This window comes from Ictidomys tridecemlineatus, unplaced genomic scaffold, assembly GCF_052094955.1.
Source record: "Ictidomys tridecemlineatus isolate mIctTri1 unplaced genomic scaffold, mIctTri1.hap1 Scaffold_44, whole genome shotgun sequence".
Taxonomy (NCBI): Eukaryota; Metazoa; Chordata; class Mammalia; order Rodentia; family Sciuridae; genus Ictidomys; species Ictidomys tridecemlineatus.
Genome location: NW_027522848.1, coordinates 562,956 through 569,467, shown reverse-complemented (window position 1 = coordinate 569,467; position 6,512 = coordinate 562,956). Strand labels below are relative to the sequence as shown.

At 40.2% G+C, this 6,512-nt stretch overlaps 1 long non-coding RNA gene across 1 annotated transcript; it reads right to left on the bottom strand.

The window, feature by feature from the left end:
- Positions 1-4,433: 4,433 nt before the first annotated feature.
- Positions 4,434-5,965, bottom strand: LOC144373595 (uncharacterized). The gene is made up of 2 exons (XR_013433214.1): positions 5,836-5,965; positions 4,434-4,609 (listed from the first exon to the last, which is right to left on the bottom strand). It is a non-coding gene; the product is annotated as an uncharacterized LOC144373595 (long non-coding RNA).
- Positions 5,966-6,512: the final 547 nt, after the last annotated feature.

Here is a 6,512-nt window from a genome sequence, read left to right as displayed (position 1 = left end):
CTGGGCATATAGGTGCATACCTGTAATCCCAGGAGTTTGGGAGGCTGAAGTAGGAGCACCAAAAGTTCAAGGCTAGCCTCAGCAACTAAGCAAGGCCCTAGCAACTGAGTGAGACCCTGTCTCAAAGTAAAAATAAATAGACAGGGAATGTCAATGGCTAAGTACCCCTGGCTTCAATCCCTAGTTCCCCCCTCCCCACCACCACCACCAAAAAAAATCCAAATAGACCATTCCTTAGTGTTTTTTCAAAGGGTAAAAAGTGGGAAGGAGATGAATTGAAGTAGAAAATGAATTATTGGGAAAGGGGAAGGATACTGGGGGGTGGGGCAAAGAGCAAGAGAAAGTAGAATGGAGGATAGACATGATCAAAATATGATACATGTATATATGGAAATGTCAGAGTAAAACCCAACACTTTGTATAATATATATTGATAATAATAATAGTAATAAAAATGCACAAGATGATCTTCAAACAATTAAGAAAACTGTGAAAATATATTGGAGTTCATGTTAGAGGGACTCAGGATGGTCTCTAATGCAAAAATCTGAACAAATTTGGTGTCATGATTCCATAATTGAAACAATCACATACATTTTATTCTGTGCTTTCATAATGATACTAAGAAAAGAACGCTTCATCATGTTCATGCTAGAGAACAAGTCCATTATTTAAAAAAAAAAACATCCAGTAAAGAGAAAGAAATTATCCCATTTTCATATGACCTTTTCTGACTGAATTCGATCTAGGGAGTCAAATTGCTGATATGAGTGAGTTTGTTTTATAGAAATATCTCAACAAATAGTTAAAAGTAATGTTTACATACACTCTTGTCCTTTATCAATTACTATTTAAGATGCAGACAATAATTGTTGATGGCTAACATTAGAAAAGATGATAACATGTTACTGTCAGATAATGGTAACACAAAAATAATACCTATGAAGTTTTCTTTCTTTTTTCTCTATTTTTTGGAAGCAGAGTCTCCCTATGTTGCACAGGCTGACTCCTGGGCTCAACCAATCCTCATACCTCAGCCTCCAGCGTAGCTGAAACTACAGGCGAGTGCCGCCATGACTGGCTACTACATTCTTGCCAGAGATGTGTCACTAAAACCTAATTAAGGCTCTAGATTTAATAGTCAAATTTCAGGAAATAGAAAAGACAAAGAAACATGTGACAAGGATACATCACCAAAATTTTGAGTAAGACAAACTATAAAACAAATGACCTGGTTTTGTCAACAAACCAATTGCAAATAAAAAAAAATTAGGACAGGAATAAATTTCAAAAGCATTCTTTTACAAAACACAAGGGTTTTATAGCAAATCACAATGTAATTTCAATGACATTGAAAACAAAGCACTGTGTGTCAAAATTTGATATAGCTAAAGTAGAGCATAGTAAATATCATTCTTAAATGTTTATTTAAAATAAACGTTCAATAAATGAAATAAATAAATCATGATAATGTAGGGACTTCTCTAAGAAGGCAAATAGAGTACCAATAAATATTAATGCAATATGTCTTGATAACAGTAAAGAAAAACTATATTCCACAAATTAAAACTCATATCTCATAATCCAAATATTAATTAAGTAGCATGCATTCTGCATGAAAAGCCTAACAATAGTAACAATTAATAATGATGAACAAGTGGATAGGACTTTATGTTTAGAGAATTTTTCATAAGCCCATTTTAATTCTTAGAACATCTTTTTGAAGGAGTTATCATTAGTTATAATTCTAAGCCCTTCTTATTTGAGTAATGCCAGCATTTACCCTATAGATATAAAGAAATATAAGCAATGTTATCACTCGAATTCACATCCAAGTAGCCAGGTGATCAGAGATTTGAATAACTTGCACAAAGATAACAGGTTATACATGGTAAAACTAAGACCAATATCTATTTAAAGACTTTCTGTAATATTTGTGGTTTTTCTTTTTTATGCCACTATTTCATTTTAAGATAGAATCCCCTAATAAATAAATATATATACACACACAATTAAGTTTAGTTAGAAGAACAGGTGGAAAATTCATATGGCAGCACAATAAATAATATAACCAGCGTGCCAAGCATGGTGGCACATGCCTGCAATCCTAGCTATGGAGGAGGCTGAGGCAGGAGGATCACAAGTTCAAGGCCAACTTGGGCAATGTAGGGAGACCATGCCTCAAAATAAAGCAATTCTTACAAGGGCTGGGGATGTAGCTCAGTGAAGAGCACCCTTAAGTTCAATTCCTAATACTGGGAGAATATTTATTTATTTATATGGAGAGTATTTCAAATAATGATTTTTCCAGACATCTTGTCATCCTCTGCACTAGTTAACCCATCTTCCCTAAAGTTCTAAGTAGGTATCACTACAAGTCAAAGTGAAACACTAAGACAAGTGAAAATTTGAGCCTATTTTTAAAAACAACTCGATACTAGAGTTTCCAATGATACCAAACAACCTAAGAGCTGAGGACACCTACAGCACTTTGGATTGACCTGTAGACACTGTAAAAAAAAAAGCTTTCTTAATCTTATTCAGAGCATTCAGTCATCTGTAAAATCACAGACTTCCACTGCTGGAAGGGATAGTAGCAATCTATATATTCAACACCTTTAAAATGAGGTACAAAGGATTATGACATTTGCTTAGGGTTAAATACATACAGAGTGGCAAAGTTAGGAGCAGAAGCCAAGTGCAAGTAACAGTGCTGTTTCTGGAAGGAACACAGAAACCATTTTTTTTTCCCAATTTTTGTGCGTAAAGGAAGACGGGGGGGGGGGGGGGGCAGGGGGAGCTTACCTCCAGCCCTTCAAAAGGGACAAAGCTGGTCCTGGCAAACCCATCGATGATGTCCTCTTTGGCCAAGGTGGACTCGCTACGCTTCCTCGGCGGGGGTCTGGGCAGGACCGGGCGGAGGACAGGGGCTTCCCATTGTCTTCCTCGTCGGAGCCCGAAGACGAAGCGAGCCAGGGCGCCCGAGTCCAGCTGGCCCCACCGCCCGACGAGCCAACCCCCAGACGGACCCGGGAGCGCATCTCCCGGTGTCGCTGCGACCGCGACCGCAGCTTTTTGCGGAGTCCAAGGCCCGGATCGGGTCCATCCATGGCTCTGCCACGCCAGGGTCCCCGCGCTCACCGCCCGCGCGCCACAAGCTCCGGTCGCACAAAAAAATTGACACGGAGCCCTCCCCCCCCCGCGGCATAGCGTCCCTCCGACCCGCGCAGACGCTCGCCGCCCGCACCCGCCGGCGAGCCCGCAAAGGTCGCAGCAAAGTGGGGACGAACGACCCCGCCGCTGCTCACGCAGGAAACTCACCGCTGGGCCGCAAGAGGTCCAAGGGGCGCAGCCAGTGGCGGCTGGGACCGGACAGCAGCCAACAGGATCAGGTTGGCGGCTGGGGGCCGGCAGCGCTCCAGAGCCCAGGGCATGCGCACTGGGGTAGCGGGGCGCCGCGCGGGGGGCGGGGGGCGAGGGCCGCTTGGGGGCTGCCCTCCAGAGCGCCCCACCGGGGGATCCTACGCGCGAACCGTGCGTCTTCCCGGGACACTTGCTCCTCGACCCGCCTGAGGAGCCCCAAGGCGTTTCCCCCGGGCGACCCGTGGGGTCGGAGGAGGAGGCTCGGGACCAGGACGCCGCCAGGCGCTCGGGCCTGGGCGTTACCAGGCGCCGCAGAGGGAGCGGGCGTCAGGTCACGCGAGGCCCCGCAGCGCTCCTGCAAACTTTCCCCCACGTGGCGCCACCGCGCGAGGCCGAGCCTCCCCGCCCGCACCAGGCGGCCTCCAGTGCGTCCAGGGGCGCGGGCGGCTGCGAACTTGACCCATGGGAGCCGCTGCCGCTGCGGGCTTTCACCGCGTCTCTGCGCCTGAAAGCAGCTGGTGCTTGTGGAGAGTTGTCCTGAGGAGCCCAGGGATGCAGGGCCACCGCCCTCCAATGGGTTGGGATCCCAGGGGCCATCACCAGCCCCTTGGCACCTCATTGTCCCTGCAAGCAGAACCCCACCGCCTGTCACCCTATCGCCCTGGACAGCCCACTCGGGGAGGAAGGGAAGGGAAGTGACTGGGTCTCCAGGCTCTGTGTAGGACCCTTCTTAATTTAGAATTCCGACTTATGTGTTCACTAGTTCTATGGGAAAGAGGTGGAAGGAAACAGCAGAGGACCAAGTTTTCTCGGATACACCCCGGACTGACTGGCTGCTTTTCTTTTTCCTTTATTCCCCACGCTGTCCCTCCCTTTCCCATTTCAGTTTTACTTACCATAACACACTTTGATTTGTAAACATATCACATGCCTGAGAGAGCTAATGCAAATAGCATGCTACATTTCTTCAGATAATTTATTTAAAATAGCTTCATAGATAAAGAAATTTGGAAATTCAATGATCACAAAGTTAACACTAATACTTACATTTAAATTAAGAGCTAAGAACGTTTGTGTTTACTATAAACTGAACATTTAATGGCACATAGAAAATGTAATATTCAATTAAAACCTAAGTTGTCCTGGTTGGACATATTTATTTCGAAGTCCAACACTGAATGGCTGTTCACTTTTCTCTATTGCCAATTTGTCTGCTTCAGTAGGTTCTGGATCTGGAATTTCAAATCTAAGAAGAAAACCAAAAGGAAAGGAATTTGTTGATACATAAATAAAAAAAACATTTTAAATACAACAGAGAAAACTAATCAACTGAAGATTCCAGTTTCCTATCATTTTATAGAACATACAAAATCTATAAAATCTTTTCTACAGTACTGCATACATAGAACTACAAAAAAATTGCCTTCAGCTATATGATGCTTAATTAAGAGAAGCAAGGGCTGCCATCCAATTATTTTTCTCTTCTTCAGACTTAGCAGCAAATATGATACTGTTGTCATTTGGGGGTACTAGTGCAAAGGCATGTCTGCCCCACAAGTATCTTCCTCATCACAGATTTCTACTCTCCACATAAAAGAAAACTCTTTTTTTTAATCTATAGTCTGCACTACTGTAATCTGGAAGCTGGTCTGGTCATGATTAAGTTTACTTCTGATCATTAAGCCATCAAAGAAAAAATGTCTTTCTTCTTAGCACCAATTCTTGTCATTTGTCCTTCCATTATGAATTCATTGCAGCACTGTGCAATATCTTTGCTTATCCATCCATCTATTTTTCCCAATTTCTGTCATTTTTCTGTTGGTCCAGTTCTTTCTAATTAATTGATGATTATAAAAAGGGCAAACTGGATCTCTAATTAAAAAAAAGATAAGAATTTAAGTTTAATCAATAATTGCACAATCCCAATTTCTAATTGCCTCAAGGGCAAACTTTCAAATCAAGTTGCAAAAATATTGCATTGGGCTAATGGTGTTATTCAGTGGTACAGAACGAGTTATCGGTATAAATAAAACCATAGGTATAATACACAGACTTTTAAAAGAAAAAAAAATAACAAAATACTAAATTTTATAAACAAAATTTATGTTCCTTTAACTTTGTCACTAGTACATATATGCCCTGTTTCATTGTTGTGAAAAAGAACTACTACAGACTCTATATTTCAAAATTCCTATTACCCTAAGTAGTAAAATTACAAAGAAACTTAAACTCTTGTATTGATTATAAAAATAATTAAACACATTTTAGGTGTATTAGCTGTGAAAGAGCTAATAAAAAGTAAAACAAACAGAAAATTGAAAGAAAAGCACGACTTTTAAAATTGCAACTTTCATTATAATTTATATTTTTTGAGAAAACCAAGCACCAAATACAATGAAGCATGAAGAAATATTCATTGTTTCATCAGTTTGGAATTAAGAAGATTGGTGTCTAGATGAATACAGTTTTTACATTATGTCCATTCATGATTCATGAGAGAAGTAACAGCTTGGTTCAAATCTTCTCTGTCTTCTAGCTCCTCACCACAAGCTTCCAATTGCTAAGAATATCCAAAAAGATAAATTAAAACTGCATTGTTTAATTCTTGTTACTAGAGAAAGCATCATCAAGCATTTAAATCTTTAAATACAGTTTAAATACATTTAATGAAACAGTTATTTTACACTACTCTGTGTACTTTATTGTCCCTTAAACAAAGCCTCTTTCTACAAATACAATATACATGTAAATTATTACTAGCAACACAAACAGTAAAAAAGTGAATATCATTTAAACATCTTCTAGATTTACAAAAATAATTTAAAATATCTAAACCAAGAAAACTATGTTACTTTTATTTATTAGTAACTGTGACTGCATGAAACAGGATAAACTCCTACGAATGATTTCATATTCTTTTAAGGATAACATACTTGAGTTTCAGCAATTTCAAAAAATTTACATATCTTTGTTTTACAACATAATAAAGTAGAAAACCTTTACCACTTCAAATCTTCAGAAACTTTTCTGCATACAGAGTCCATAAAGGATTCTCCTAAAATTTTTATAAGAAAAAATGAAACCAGTATATTCAGTATCAAGAAACCATGAAAATAAATATTCTATGTTATAATCCTGAGAAATCATAG